The following is a 16,904-nucleotide window of genomic DNA, read 5'->3' as shown; positions in this document are numbered from 1 at the left end:
GTATGTTTACCTGTATATTTTGAAAAATAACATTGTCAAATATATGAAATTTAAGAAAATGTTTTTACGTGTGTGTTATTGTGAAATGGAGTTGAGCATCTTTAACATTTGTTTTAGAAAATTTGTAATGCTTTGCCTTTTCTTTTTCTTTTTGTTATTTTTTTAACTCTATGTCTTTTGCATATTTTTTCCTGGATTTGCTATTGTTATTGATTTTAAAATTATGTTTATATTAAGAAAATTATACTTTTATGCCTAAAATACAACCTGATTTTTAAAGTCAATTAATTAATTTGGTGTTTTGAAGGACATTTTTTTTATAACCACACAAAAACTATAAATATTTATATAATTTAATCAGTTGCTTTCTTTTAGGCATTTAGGCATTTGTTCTTAAAAAGGCTTATCCTAATCAATTATTATAAAAGAAAAAAGGATATATTTTTCCTATTTATAACCTCATTTTTACATGAAAATGTTTGATTCATTAAAAATAAAATGATTTCTGCATAAGAAAGGTAGAATAGGAAGTAAGTATTTCCCCCACCCCAGATGGATGTTTTCCCAACACCATTTACTTCATTCCTTATGGAATAGAACTGTCAAAATGAGGAAAGTTCCTTAGGTAATCTGAGCTTCAGTTATTAACAAACTTATTGCAATGTTTCTTCACTGAGTAACAGTAAATACATAAGAAAATAGTCCATGTGAAAAAAAAAAAGCAAGGATCACAATACTTTTAGCTTTGCTAAATTTGAATCTACTTTTTCACCTTGTTAAGATTTTGGTTTATGTGTACAAATTAAATTCCTAAGATGGAAATTTATTGCAGTAAAATCTATATTTTTACTTAAGGCAAAAAATTTCCATACACAAATTTTACTGTTATCCAGACAAAGATGATCATCCTATGGGACGATTGTTGACAGACTGATAACAGCTGTCACATGAATACTACAATGTAAAGTATGAACTTTAACCTCATTGTTAAATGATGGGAAAGGGTTTTCTTTGACTCATTGTTCCTTGTGATCCGTACTTTGCAATTGAAAGCCAGAACATACTAGTTCAAGGCATTTTAGCTGATCGATTTAACATGGCTGGATTTAGTCCCTCACTATAACAAAGTTGCTACATACTCCCCATAGTGATTTGGACCAATATCCTGAGATCAGATACCAGGTGTTGATTTTATTATAATAATACTTTAATTAATAATAATTAGCCAGAATAGGCCATTATGAATTTTGTTCAACTAGATATGTACATTAGCATATTTAGGTTTTAACATGGTGAAATGCAGCAAACTTAGCGATATTTATAATCCATAATGCACTAAGTGCTGACTGTGAAATAAGTAAGCAAGTAAGTAAGTAAGTAAGTAAGTAAATAAATAAATAAATAAATAAATAAAACGTATGTTTTGCAATGTCCTAGGGGAGTCAGGGAGAGAAATTCTACAGAACTGAACAGTCAGGCAGTCCATAGGGACCTGTTACCTGTAACGGGTATTGGGCCAGTACCCAATATGGAAGGGCAAAAATAAAATGTGATGGAAATAGAAAGAAAGAGAAACACTCCGTTTCCACAGGGACGTACAAATTATTGTGAGAATATTCTAACAACAGTTATATAACTTTGTGTCAAAACCCTTTGTTTAAGTGAAAGATCAGAGTTGAATTTTGTTTAAAAAAATGAAGGTTATGTTCCCTATCGATCAGTGTTTTGACTTGGATGATAGATTAAAAGCTAAACACTTCTAATTTTAAATATGAAACAAAAACTTTACAATAATAAACTAAGCATTATATGGAACATAAGAAACATTAGTTTCATCTGACAACATGAAACTGGAACAAGGATGTTATAAGCTGAATTATTTTCCTCCAAAATTCATATGCCAAAGTCTTAACACTGAGAATAGGACCTCAGAATGTAACTGTACATGGAGGCAGGGCTTTTCAGGAGGTAATTAAGGTAAAGGAGGTCATTTGGGTGGGCCCTAATCCAACATGACAGGTGTCCTTCTAAGAAGAGGAGATTAGGACATAGGCATGTACAGGTGAAAGACCAGGTGAAGACACCAGAAGACAACCACCTACAAAACAAGAGAGAGGCCTCTGAAGAAATCCGCCCTGCTGACACCTTAATTTCAGACTTGGTACTTTGTTAAGGCAGGCCTACCAAACTAATACAATGGGATTCATACATAATTCTTTTTCAAAACCTTTATTTTTGCAATTCAAGTTAATATGTTCTCATATTAATACCTTTGCATATGTTCTTATTGCTTCTTAGAACAATACTATAATTCATGCATTATTAATTCAAATGTAATGAGGAAAGTCAGTTTAAGAGAGTTTAAGTAATTTGGTATTTTATACAGCTTATATGTCATTGAGTCAAAGACTGAAACAAGATATAGCTCACTACAAAACTTTTCTTTTAATCATTATGCTATATTCACGTGTGCCTGTCTTTGACAAAATATGGCCTGTGAGCTGTTCAAATGGTGAAATAAATGTCAAAGCTTTGACTAAAAACCCAACATCATTTTCATTGACTGAAGTATTCAAGGGTTGCCTCTTGTCATATTTAGAGTCCAAGAAATTGATGATAAACTAGGAAAGAAGAACACAAGTTTAGGACTAGAAGCTTCTTAAGGAAAGCAGTTCTGCTTAGTAAGTTGATAATATAACTTACTTAGTGGATCTTTATTCAGCACCCGTTTAAGGCACTATAAGAGCTAAATGTAGCCATAGTACTGACTTGATAGAATTTACAGTTTGATGGTAGAAAATTAAAATGTCAACTACAAAATTGCCAGTGCTATGAGTACACAGAATAATGTGAGAACTTAGATGTGCCTTCTAGCCCAGACTTTAAGAAAGGATTTCTACGCAAAAAGAAAGAGAACCTCAATAAAATGTAGGGAAGCATGATAAGAAAGATGCATTTGTAGAGATAAGTAAGAAGAATATAAGAATAGAAACTTCTAGTTGTACCTCTTTTCTCAGCAGGCTTTGAATTTTCACATAAAAACGATGATGCGTGTGTATTCTTAGCTATATGGATCAGAGTCCTTCCTACGAATGTCAGATACAATACTTTATTTTGTCTTTATAATAATATATAAGATCTCCAAGCCTTAGCCAAGAACTATGTCTCTGTATTAGGCTTCTCTTATAAAACCTGGTTTTCTGAAGCTATAGATCTTTGATCAGATGTTGTATTAGTTTCCTGGGGGCTGCCTTTAAAAATTATCACCCGTTTGTTGGCTTAAAACAACAGAAATGTTTTTCTCTCACTGTTCTGGAGTCTAAAAGTCTGAAATCAAGGTGGTGGTAGATATGGTTCCTACTGGAGACCGAGGGAGAATCTCTTCCAGGCTTCTCTCCTAATTTTTGGTGGTTGTTGGCTGTCCTTCACACCCATTGGTTTATAGCTATACCCCTCCAATCTCTGCCTCAGTCTTAATATGGTGCTCTCCCTGAGACTCTTCTCTGCTTTCTATAAAGACATTAGTCCTATTAGATTAAGACCCCCCTTAATGATGTCATCTTAACTTGATTTCCCTATTTCCAAATAAGGTCACGTTCACAGGTATTGGGATTAGAACTTCAACATATATGTCTGAGGAACATAATTCAATGTAATATATGCCTTTACAGAAGGATCCTCTTTGACATCCATGCTGCTTATATGAGTAATTGATAGCCAATGCTGTGTAACAAACGGCTACAAAATCTCATTAACATACAGTAAAAGTATTTCTTTTGCTCAGGAATGTACAGGTTGGCTGGCGGTTCTGTTGATCTGAGCTGGGCGCGAAGGTCTCAATCTCGTAGTCGTGAGTTAGCTCTATGCGGACTAGAAGTTTTCATTGATTTTGGTTGTGCCCTGTCACATGTCTGGAGCTTGACTGGGATATTTAAAATGGCTTGGTTCTGCTCCACATGTCTCATTGTCGAGCATGCTCATTTGAGCAGCAAGAGAGGAAGTGAAAACACATACAGGCTTGTTTAAGTCTCTGCTTGTGTCAAATTTGTTATCATCCCATCGACCAACACAAGTCATATATCCAAGCCCAAAGTCAGAGAGGTAGGATATCACCAAAGGACAGAGAGAGAAAGGAAAATAACTTATTTCCTTCTCCTCTGTCTACTTTTTTGTTTCCATTTCAAAAGTTCCTCTTTCAGTTTTTACTTTGCACATGTAAGTGTTCTCTGTCCCCAAAAACAACAACAACAACAACAACAACAAAACAAACAAACAAACAACGTTTCAGTTGTCCTCAGAGTTGTTTTGGATACAATTAGTGTTCTTTCTTGAATATATGATTTGAGATTTTTCTTTCTTCTTCCATTCTTAAAACATCAAACAAAGCTCATACTTTAACATCTGATCTCTTTCTTCCTCATAATCTATTGTATACATTTTCATTAAATACTTTAGCACCAATATTTTATTCACTTTGAAGCATCCTTTCCAAAATAACAACAAATGATTCCCCTTTACTCATCTTAATACTTAATCCCTCTGGCCCTTTACTAGCCTGGTTTCATTTATAGTGTTCCATATCAGAATTAGAGCTTCACAAGGACAGGACATTTTCTCTATTACATTGCAAATGAGTAGTATAGTATCTTGCTGAGCAAGGTATAGGGTTCAGTGTATATTTTGAACAAAATGAGGATCACACACTCCCTTGTTTTCTAATTAAACTGATACCTTCCCTCTCGTTCCTGTCTTTGACTTTTGCCTATATTGTAACATCAGCCTAAAATGCCATCTCTTTCCAATGGTAAAATACTCCTCAAGGGGATACAAAACAGAAAACAAAAGATTCCCTTTATTAACGAGAGTTCTAGTCTTTAAAGAGGAATCTTGTTTTGGTACAAGTTTACATCCATTCAGTTTATATTTAACCAGAAACGTAACAATCTTCATCGTTTGTGGAGAGGAAGCCATATGAATAAGTGATTATAATAAAAACATAGTTGTTGTCATGACAGAAATATTCATTAAAAACTACAGGAATATAGATAGGGATGCAGTAGAGCATGGAAAAGACCTGCAAGTTTTCCCTGAAGAATGAAAGAGAGTAGAATTCCTCAAGCAAAGAAGGGCACAAAAATAGAGGCATGGAGCAATAGGACCATGAAGGAAACAACAAACAGAATATTACTGAAGTGTCAAGAAGTCACTGAGTGGTGATTTACAGATTGATGGGAAAAACAGCAGGCATGAAGCTTATCTCGGAGGGTCTTTAGGTTAAAGAACTTGAATTCCGTAGTTTCAAGATGCTTTAAAACCATTTAAGCAGGAGACTAACAGACCCAAGTTCATCTTTCCAAACCTCAAACAGAAAGTCAGTCTTAGGACCCAGTAATTTTTACTTTTATTTGCAGCATGTGAAAATAAGGAAGAAGAAATTTTAACCTAATGTTAAGTACAGGTCTAGGAATTAGAAAAGGAAAGTAGAATTTATGAAATAAGTATAGATTTATTTGAAAGGCTAGATTAATTTTCACATGCTTATGCATGAAATGTTATTGCCTAACTATTCCATTATGTGTTAATAATAAAATAGCCCATATGTGCAAAATGGATGTGTCACACCAAGAGAAAATGTTTAAAATGCCAAGTAAATACCACAACAAATGTATGAAAAATGCTTTACTGATGGTTTCACTTTGCAAAATCTTTTGAAGATTTCTTTTTTTTATTCTTTGGAGCATAGAAAGGAAGGTTCTGTTCTTTATAGAGGAATCTTGTTTTGGTAAAATTTTACATCCATTCAGTTTATATTTAACCAGAAACTTAAGATATTACGCTTTGTAAATTTTTTTTTTTTTAAGTTTCAAAACATGTGGAGCTGTGAGACGGATTTTCAGAACAGTATGTCTTTCAGAAAAGCTTAATAGATAGATAGTGTCAAGTCCTTTCTTTACTTTAAGGTTTTCCTTTTTCAGTTTTCATTGTTTCAAATAAAGTTTTAGAAGATTGAATATCACTTTCCTTCTTTGATCCAATGTTTTTAATTTGGCAAATAGTCACTTAACAATTTCTCCCCTTCTGTGTCTCAGAAAGACTTCCATTTGCATCAGTCAATAATACATCTGATAGCAATGCCCACATACCAGTGGACCCAATCTTTCCTACCAAAAAGCCGCCATTGCTTTTGGGGTCACTTAGCATTCTAGAAGAATTTCTTTCCTTTACACAGCTCATTTGGTTCCCTCAAGGTACCAGCCAGTTCACTTTAATATTTTATTAGATATATTTTCATATTTGCTTTGCCAACTTTTGAAGGAGACAGGCATTTAAGTTTGATTATTTTGTCATGATGAACAGTCTCACTTTTTTCTTTTGTCCCGAGAACCTTTCTGTTATAATATCCAACTGGAAGGATGTTGTACAAGTTGAATTTCTGTGGAATCACCATCTCTGCGGCATCATCAGCAATGGCACTTTGTTCTCTATCACTGGGAGATACACTGCAGCCATACAATAACGGCTTCTGCAAAGATAGTCATCAGCATTTCCTCTACTCGTGCTTTACTGAGGGTACAGCTTGCTTTGTAGCAAAGCTGGTTCTGGTGCAGTGTTTTAAGAAATCTATGGGACTGCAACTTTATCCAGAGCGCAATTACATCTGTTTGCATTTCCTGGCACCTTCACCTTCCTCCTTTGGCAGCATGATGTAATGGGTGAAAACATAGGCTTTAAGCTCAGGCAGACCTTAGGTTTTGCCACTTACTAGATGGATGATTTAATTACCTAATTTTTATAAAATGAAGAAGATGGTTGTGAATACTTCTATGTTTAGCAATTCAGGACTAAGTTAATCCAGTCAAAACTTCTGAATTAGTTTCAAACATGAACCATTAAAATAGTTAAACGTATAAAATCAAGTTCTTGAAGACATCAAAGTAAATCAAGGTAGTAAATCAATAAGCCAAAATCCAGGAGAAGAAGGCGAGGCAGTGAGATAACCCCAGGATCCATGGAAATCTTTTCCCTGTGGCATTTTCTGATCCTGGAAAAGTTGCCTTAAAGGTGGAAAAGCTGAGCGGTCCCATTGGAAGTCTCACAATACAAGGCAGACACAGAAAATTGGTGTTCAGAGCCCACCAAGGCTGGAAAGAGTCTAATAAATCCCTACACTTTGAGTTGAGTTCATGAAGTAAGAGTTGAATGAAAGTAGACTTGGGAAACATTTACAAGGACTGAAGTTGAATTAAAGTGATCCCAGCTTACTAGTCTTTTAGCCTTACCAATTGTCAGAATTAAAATTGAATTACTTGTAGGAAATTACAACAACATTCAGAGCCTTGAATTATCAGTGTCCAACATTTAATGCTAACCATAATATTTTTTTTAAAACACAGGGTCAGCCCTCACCAGGAGCTATTCTGAGTACTTTATACATTTTAATCTACTTAATCTTTATAACAGCCCAAGTGATCGTTTCTACCATAATCCCCATTTTACAGATGAGGAAATGGAGGCAGAGAGGTTAAGTAGTCCAAGTTCATTTACCTAAGAAGTAAGTGACTTAGTGTTCTATTATAAGCTATACAGGTGTCACTAGTACCCATGCTCATAACTGTAGTGATTATAGCAGCACAGAATTGCCCAGGCCCTAGCTGAACATTACAAATGCCAAAACACATAGACTGCCTTAGAGTACAATTCATTAAACTCAACAGAAAACAGTATTTTTTTCATTTCAACAGATAGAGAACAAGTATCCTTGTGAAGGTCTTAAAACATCTTACTATTTAAAGAGGCTTACCAGCTCATTACTGAATTTAAGATCATCCATTGCTCTGATGAACTTTTTAATACCTTACTTTAACGTTGTGAGAAAACAAAAGGGTCTCAGTAGGGAAATGAGTGAAATTGTTTTCTTTGTTGTTGTTTAAAACAAAAAAAAAATAATTCCAAGATCAACTGCCTTTCAGTTTCAGTGTAGAATTGTTTAATGCTCCTATTGTTCTCTGAAACCAGCAAATTCCTTATCAATTCCCCAGACTCTTGCTCAGTGGCCATTTGCTATTAAGGGATATCTCTGGAGGCAATTATGTATTTTTCGAGATTGTTATATCCTAGGGCAAGATGTTTTCTTGAGATCCTTGACATAAAAGACCAAGTGAAAATGCAATGAGCCATATAAGTCTTTAAACACTTATGACCACACTGTCATATTTGTAGGGTGCCACTCTGGAATTTCTTCCTTAGGTTTTATATCATCTGTCCTGGAAGATGAGGCTGACTCTCAGTGACAGGAGACAATTTTGAGCCCTGTGAATATTTCACACATCTCCTATTGCCTTCCCGAAAGAAACTACCTATTAACATGTCTGGCAGGGTTCGACTTAAGCACTCAATTAGGCTGTAAAAGATACTCATACCGGGCAATGCATTAGAATGGCCATTTCCTCAGGTTCTCTAAGACCACTCAGGTTGCCTGTGGAGTAAAATGGCTGCAGGGAATGATAAAAGTTGTTTCTTTGAAACAAGGCTAAATATTTTTACGGAATTTATGATTTTTTTTAATTGCAACATATCTCAAAGTTTTAAAGACAATCTTACTTTTCTGTATCATCCCTTCCAGAATGTTTTCACCTGGTGTCATGAAAAGATTAAGGCAGGCAAGGTGATGTTTGGCCCTATCACATACTAACTGTGTGGTCGTGGACATGTTATTAGGAGTACATAGGTTTTACTTTTCTCCAGCAAAATAAAGAAAAGTCCGAGGAGAGACAGAGATACTAAAAGGGAGGAGGTAGCTTTCAGCGGCTAACAGCTCTGCTTTAGATTTAGATAAACATAATTTGAATCCTGACTCTGCTGTGTGATCTTAGGCAATTAACATTTTCAGCTACAATTTCCCACATTTTAAACACAGAGTTACTACACATCTATCTGGAAGTTATTATGAAACTTAAAAGAGATAATACACATAAAAGACTTAGTAAATTACCCAGCATATAGTAAATCGCAAAACAAATGTTAGTTGTTGTTTATTAGATTATCACCCAAAACATCATACTATTCTTTATTACTAATACTACAGTTTAACTCAGGAAAATCCTTCTAGGTATAAACTTATTTTATTAAGTGGTCCCCTGGTGCTATAGACTTTGCTGTTGAAATTGAGTAAGTTAACTGTTGTGAATAGTACAGAAAAACGAAGAAGTCATATGAAAAAAAAAAAAAAAAGAGGTAAATATGGAGTAAGCCCAATGGTTACATGTGGAATATTAAGAAGAGCAGAAAGTCGGACAAGAAAGCATGAAGGTACTCAAATAAAGTGAGCATAAAATCAAGAGCCAGAGTCAGAATTCCCTGGATATTGAGATTAAACCCTTGTGTTAGTCAATGCTCTATGTTCTATTTTATTCGTTTTCCTTTTCCTTTCTTTAGGACTTTCAGACTTTCAGACTTCTACTTTGAGTTGCAAAGGCTGAATTCATTGCAGTTGGTGCAGATCCATGTTAAAAACATAAGCAAATCATTAAACAAAGTTGCATAAATGGACCAGAGTCAGGAAAAGGGGTAGAGGTCATGGGTATGGAGGTTCCAGTTTGAAAGGAATCAGGTGAAGTACTAGGAAAATGAGCTCAAAAATCTGGGAGGAAGTGGTATCTTAAGCAAAAGGTTAAGCTCACTAGCAGAATAAGCATAGGATCTGGGAGAGCCATCAGCAGAAGTCAGAGTGAATTTTAAAATCTCAGGTTGCTTTATCATTGACTCTTCCTTTGACCTCTCCTTTTAGAACCACAGCCTAAAAATGTCATGCTAACATAAAGAGCTAGAATTGATGGACTGTAAAAAGAACTGTGGGCTGGCCATGTAATCGTAATTTCTCTTGCTGTCATATTTTCCCCCTAAATTAAATGATTTTGACCTTAGACAAATTGCTTAGCCCCTCTGAATATAAGTGTCTTTAGTCATAAAATTGGAAATCTTATACCTTCCATACAAGGCTTTTTTTTGAGATTCCAATGAAGTGACATATGTAGCACCCTTCAGTCAGAACCTTTATACATACTACAAGCTCAATAAATCAATATTTATCCTTAAGAAAAATAAGTTCAATACGGCCAACGTAAGGTAGGGTAGGTATTAGGCCAACCTAAGGTAGGGTAGGCATTAGAAGCTTATTTCTTTATGTGTATAATCTGCATATTCACAATGGCCATTACTACATCAATTCGTTCCTCTTTCACCTGAGTTTTTGAGCGGTTTTGAATAGCACTATAAACTGTACTAACTACAAAATTGAGAACTAGTCCATCAAATAGCACATGTTTATTGAACATGAACTGTAAGTCGGCACAAGTTAGGAGCTGTGCCCATAAAGACAAAAGGTAAAATTCTTGTTCTTAAGTGCTGAAAAGCAGTGACAACAAGCAACTGAAACACACACACACAAACACACACACAATGTGTATCTTTCAATATAGTGGCTTTTGGCAAATAACAGGCAGAGTCATAATTTGAATTTTTTTCCCAGAGAACATATATTCTGTGTGCATGTATCTGTTGGTATCATTAAAACTTAGAGCCTTTCCCAACTGGGAAATAGTAGCAGTCTGGAGAAAACTTTCTTAACTGCTTGTTTTTTATAAGTATTTTATAAGCTCAGTCTGTTTTTCTTTCCAATTGTCATAAAGTAATGTTTATCAAACTTTAAATGCCATTCCTTGTCATTTTAAAGAAAAAAAAATTGTTTTAAGCACATTACTTAACTATAATAAGTCTTAAAATATCGGTAGTGACTGAAAATAATTTTGTGATGGGACAGTTCCTACCTGCAATAAATAGATGTATCGACTAGCAGAGTGTCAAGTTTTCAATAGATGTGTTTGTAAATTGTACAGTTCTAGTTAATTAGCTACAGTGTATTTAAAATGCTGCCCCAGAGCTCCTCTCAAATGTTGCTTTTGTAGCATGAATTATCATCATTCAATGGGACTTTTAACAAAATTAGATTCTGAACGAATCAAAGAATTATTCCCTCGAACATTACTCTTAGGCATAGCAGATGATCACAAGATGTGCTATTATTGTTATTATCTCTTGCAAATTAACCTCCTTTTTTCCAAATATAATTTAGCAAGGAGATGATGTTCTTGATAAATAAACCACAGAGTTTCTTAGAGACATCAGTCTAGGCTAATGTATTCCAAAGGTCACACAACACCAGGCATCATCAGGAAGGAAAACCCACATCAAAATCAAACAGAAATACTATTTTTCAGTTGTGTGAAACCTCAGTGTTCAAATGCAAAGAGCCCTGGACTTGGCTCGTCTCCTTAGATCGATTTGTTTCTGAGGCTGTTTTGCTTTTATGAAAAGGAGATAATTACACTAGTTTTCCTTACCGCACAGTGGGTTTTGTGACTTAGCATATATAAATCTCTAGGGGAAGTATCATGAGTAGATCTTGGATCCATTTCCATGGATACCTCCAGATCTACTCTTCACTATGTTGACTGGTTCTTAGAGTTGGCCTGGTCCTCTTGAGGGTGGAGTCATTCTATTTTCTAGATATGCCTCACCTTGGGGCTGTGTTTCAATTACCTGTGTACTTAATGACCTTGCCTAGATCCAAACATCGGCAACTATTCTGAAGTTCCTATCACAATTCCAAGGTGTGAGATAATCTCTTATGTAAATATCGCTGATGGAGTTTTTCAGGCCTCTCACGCTTCCCCGTGGGCATATGCTGATGAGGTTAACTCTGGACCATATATGTATGTCTGAGAATTGTACTTCAGAAAGGACACAATGGAACTAGCATAGCCCACAGAAGATACTGACTGAATTAGTGGCTCCACATATTTGCGTGAACTAGAATCGGCAGGGAGCTTACTAGAAGCAGATTCCTGCGCATCTGTACCAGACAGTCTAACTCAGCAGGAGGTAGTTTGGGAGTCAGCAATTTTCACAAGCATTCCAGGCAATTCTGATATGTGGGAAAGACTAACAATGCTGGGTATATTTTGAATAGACAGCTACTGTGTTTCCCCGAAAATAAGATGTAGTCGGACAATCAGCTCTAATGCATCTTTTGGAGCAAAAATTAATATAAGACCCGGTATATTATATTATATTATATTATATTATATTATATTATATTATATTATATTATATAAGGTTTTGTTATATTATATTAAAGACCTAGTCTTATAGTTATGTAAGACTGGGTCTTATATTAATTTTTGCTCCAAAAGACACATTAGAGCTGATTGTCCACCTAGGTCTTATTTTCGGGGAAACACGGTATATGCATTCTACTAACATAGTCGACCAATGGCTGAAAAGTAGAGATGGGGAAGTGGGCATATTGAAAATCTTCACATGATATGAGGTAACACTTAGTGATACTCTAGCCTTTGTTTTCATTAAGTATTTGGAAAAATTAAAAATAGAAAAATATTGGTCTTCAGCCCCTTTCATGGTTCACTTTCTCCCTTGCTCCTATTTCCTCTTATCCAACTTTCTCATTAGACATGGAGGTGAAAATGCTCCCTACAGACTGGTGAAATTCACCTTTTCAAGCCCCAGTGTCAGAATTTTTTCTCCAAGATTAATTTCAGAGCCCCTGCTCTTACATACTGCATCAGCTCTGCATTGCTTAGTTTTACCTATAGAACTAGGAAAGGATTTGTAAAGATTGGACCCTCCCTTATTGTAAACATCCCATTGCTCAGTGAGCAAAAATTCAACAATATTATAGTCCAAAACAAACTTCATTTCCAATAGACATAGTCTACTTCAGACTTAACCATTCTTAGGATATTTGCATTTGAACAGGGGTTCCTTAATTTTGATTATTCCATAATTGGTAACAAGTATTTTTTTGTTTTGTTTTGAGTAATTCTTAACCTGCTCTACCCCGTCCCCAGTCAGATATGAAGAACAAAGTCAACCAATTGAGGGGGAGTTTCCTGCCCATGTGACATAGTGAATACATGACTATGTACTGTCCCCCAGCATGGTAGAAATGAAGGACTACTCTTTAGACTCAAAAGTGACAAACATAGGGAAAGTAAAGGCTAACCAAAATGTGTGAAGACTTTAGAGTCAGAAGGAATCATGTTAAATTATACATCAAGACTTAACCAGTTTTGTGTCTATAAGCACATTCTTGACCTCACAAAATCTTGGTTCCCAAATAAGATAAAACAGAGATATGACATACTTAGCATTATTGATGGCATACAAAATATGTTAATTTTATTTCCTTTTCTTCCTATTTTATCTAGAAGGTAGAAAGCTCATAGAACTTATTATACCAAGGATAGAAAAGGCAAAATTTAAGAATACAGTTTCATAAAGAAAGATAGTTCTTAACCAATCAATGGTCAATCCCTATTTCTTTTACTTTTGTTTCTAAATTTTACAATGTGGGTTTTTTTTTTTTTATGGGCAGCTTAACAAGGGTCTCAAATACAGTTTATTTCTTCCCACTTCTCTATATCTTCCTGGTCACCTAATCGCCATTACATTAAATATGACTTTCTCTCCAGACGGACTAGCAGAGCCAGTGTCTCCCTTTTAGTCTGGTTCTCTCTCCCGAATCCTTGCAAGGGCATCCTTGGACCAACGGAAGGCAGCCACTCCTGAAAGGCCCAGGTGAGTGATGACATTCCAAGATACAGATCAGAGGCTGTGCTGTCAGGGAGAACCAGCCTTAGCTGGCACCACACAAGCACCATAAATTCAGTTTAGGAAATGCCCTGGACTCCAGCTTCTTATGTTAAAGACTACTAACTTTTATTTCAAATTCCAGCCACAATAAAATGCATGTGAAGTTAAGAGTAATTCAGAAAGAAGAGTTGTTTTTTTTCTTTTATTGTACTTTGGATCACATACAATCAGCCAATCACCCTTTAAGCCCAGCATCCTATGAACTTCAAAGAAATGATTTCATTGCTCAAGTCCTTTTTCTGCTGCTACTAACATGGAATACTCTGGAAGGGTATGAGTGAAGATACAAGTGGGTGCCTTTTGGGATACTATACTAAGCGCTGTGACTAAATCCACCTGTCCTCAGTGAGCTGCCTGAAGAATCATAAAGGTAGAATGTAAACAAAGAATTACAACACAATGCAGTTGGTATTACATTTGAGATGTGGGGTGACAAAAAAAAAAAACAAACCTTGACTCGATGTACAAGTTTTGAGAACCTCCTAAAAGAGAGGTTAGGTATTTTCCACCTTAAGAAAAGAGGTGGTGTATAGCTGAAGCAAAACTATGGGTATAGAGGAACGAAACAGAAATAAAGGGGAGATTTGGAGATTTGGAATAAATTAACTATTACTACAATAAAGAATGAAAATATGTGGAGTGTAGTTGGGACGTGAGAGATAGAATATGATGGTGGAAAGTATTCTTAGTGAACAATAGTTTATAGCCTACTATGTAATTTGTGTATTTCCAGTACAAAAAAATTAAAGTATGGGAATAACAAGAACATCTATGTAACATAAAGGATAACTTTACCAGAAATGTGGAAGGTTGATGATATTAGAAGCAAGGAGACCAGGCATTAGGGTTTGTAGTAGTCTAAGACCTGGATAGTGAAGGTTTAGACTGGAGGTTCTCAACTGGGAGAAATTCTCCATCTCCCCCCATTACCTAAACGCACATGTGCACACACACACACACACACACACACACACACACACACACACACACACACACACAGGAGGTCTGGCAATGCCTGGAAACATTTTTGCTGGTCATAAAGGGAGTTGACATCAGACCCTCATGACAAAAAATTATCTTGTCCGAAAGGTCAATAGTGCGGAAGTTGAGAAACACTGGTCTAAACAAAGTCTGTGACATAGAGATAGAGATAAGGCTGACTTTGAGAAAATTATAAGGAAATGTCAGGATTTATGCAGAATGTGAGGAAAAGAAAAGAATCACAAACCTCTTAATAAACTTACTTTGAATATAATACAATAGTCTGATATATTACCTGGTTAAGGTTTGCAATAATTTGTTATCCAGAAAAGATTGAAGGTTAGGAATAGATTTTTGAGTTACTTTTAAGTTATAGCTGACGCATGGAATGAATGAGATAATTAAGGAAGAATGTAGGCTTTGTAACCAGAGACATGTGTCATAATCATCTGACCTTCCTCTGAGATATTCTAACTTGGTAGATTGAAAGTAGGACCTAAGAATATGTCTCTTAAATATGCTTTCTAAAAGGCTAAATAATAAAACTTATCATGGCTGTCTTTGTGACCGGAAGAAATAGTATACAGGGAACAAAGAGAAAATAATCTTCTGTGATGATATCCAGTTTTGTGGAACTCAGTTTGGATTCATGGACCTATTTTAAATAATTACAAAACACAGCTAAATAAAATAACATTTTCTAAAAATCTAAAGCCAAATTAAACAATATACTTACCTGTATTTTGAGGAGGTGGCATAACAGAGAATCTATTCCAGATGGCTTGATGATTGAATAAGTAAGATGTGGCATACATACACAATAGAATACTACTCTGCCATAAAAAAAAAAAAAAAAAAAAAAAAAAAAAACATGAAATAGTGCCATTTGCAACAATGTAAGGTGCTTGGTATGAGATGGATCTTGAGATTATTATGCTAAGAGAAATAAAGCAGAGAGAATAAGTCGAGAACCATATGACTTCACTGATAAGTGGGACATAAAACTGAAACCAACAAAGAAACAAGACAAATAAAGAAACAAAACCTCATACACACAGACAATAGTTCAGTGGTTACCAGAGGGTAAGGTGGGAGGCGGAATAGTAGAAGAGGGCAAAAGGGGTCAAATATATGGTGATGGAAGGAGAACTGACTCTGGGTGGTGAACACACAATGTGATATATAGATGATATATTACAGAATTGTACACCTGAAATCTATGTAATTATACTATCCATTGTCACCCCAATAAATTTTAATTAAAAAAAGTAAACATATGCTATGGCCTTATTTGTGCCCCCCTCCCCTGACTCAAAATTCACATGTTGAATCTCTAACTCCCGATAGGCTGGTATTTGAAGATGGGGCTTTGGGAACTAGACATGAGGGTAGTCATGAGGGTAGCAACCTCACGGTAGTATCAGCACCCTTTTAAGACCTAACCTAACTCTCTGCATCTGAGGACACAGTGAGAGATGACTATCTGCAAACCAGGAAGAGGGTTCTCACCAGGAACCAAATAGGCCTGTACCTTGATCTTGGACTTCCCAGCCTCCAGAAATGTGAGAAAATAATTTTTTGTTGTGCAAAAAATGTAGTCTGGTATTTTCATTCATTCATTCATTCATTCATTCATTCATTCACTTTATAGCAGTGTGAGTTGAATAAAATACTCTGTATGTTTAATAGTATTGCTGCTTTTAGTAATCATTTCAGTGGTGGTAATGACAGAAATGCTATTCTAAGGCTGTTGTATGTGCATTTTTGAGCTAATATAAATACACAATTACTCTTATGTCTTTAAACAATGGGAGTTTGAGAATATAAAAATTTGAGATACAGATATGTGATTCATGTGGTCAAGTAAAAGTCTGTTATCAGTCATAATGTATTTATCTTTTTTAAATAATCACATAGCTTCTAACTCTGATGACTAAAAATGCATAAAGTCCCAGGAGCAATTAGCATTACTAGCACCAGACTGTGGTCTCCCAACACCACTTCCCAGGAAAAGGAACCAAGATTGCCCTGGAGAAATGGCAGGATCCAAGTCTGTGTCTCGGTTCCTTTTTTTCAAAAAGAAAAATACAAAATAAAACACAGCACCTCAGCTGTCATCATAGAAGGGTGTTAGGGTACCAATTCTTTATTTTGGAAACTGTTCAGAAAGGGATAAAGACCCTTCATCATGT

This window comes from Rhinolophus hipposideros (assembly GCF_964194185.1).
Source record: "Rhinolophus hipposideros genome assembly, chromosome: 5".
In the NCBI taxonomy this organism is placed as follows: Eukaryota; Metazoa; Chordata; class Mammalia; order Chiroptera; family Rhinolophidae; genus Rhinolophus; species Rhinolophus hipposideros.
Note: the sequence above shows the minus strand (reverse complement) of the source record.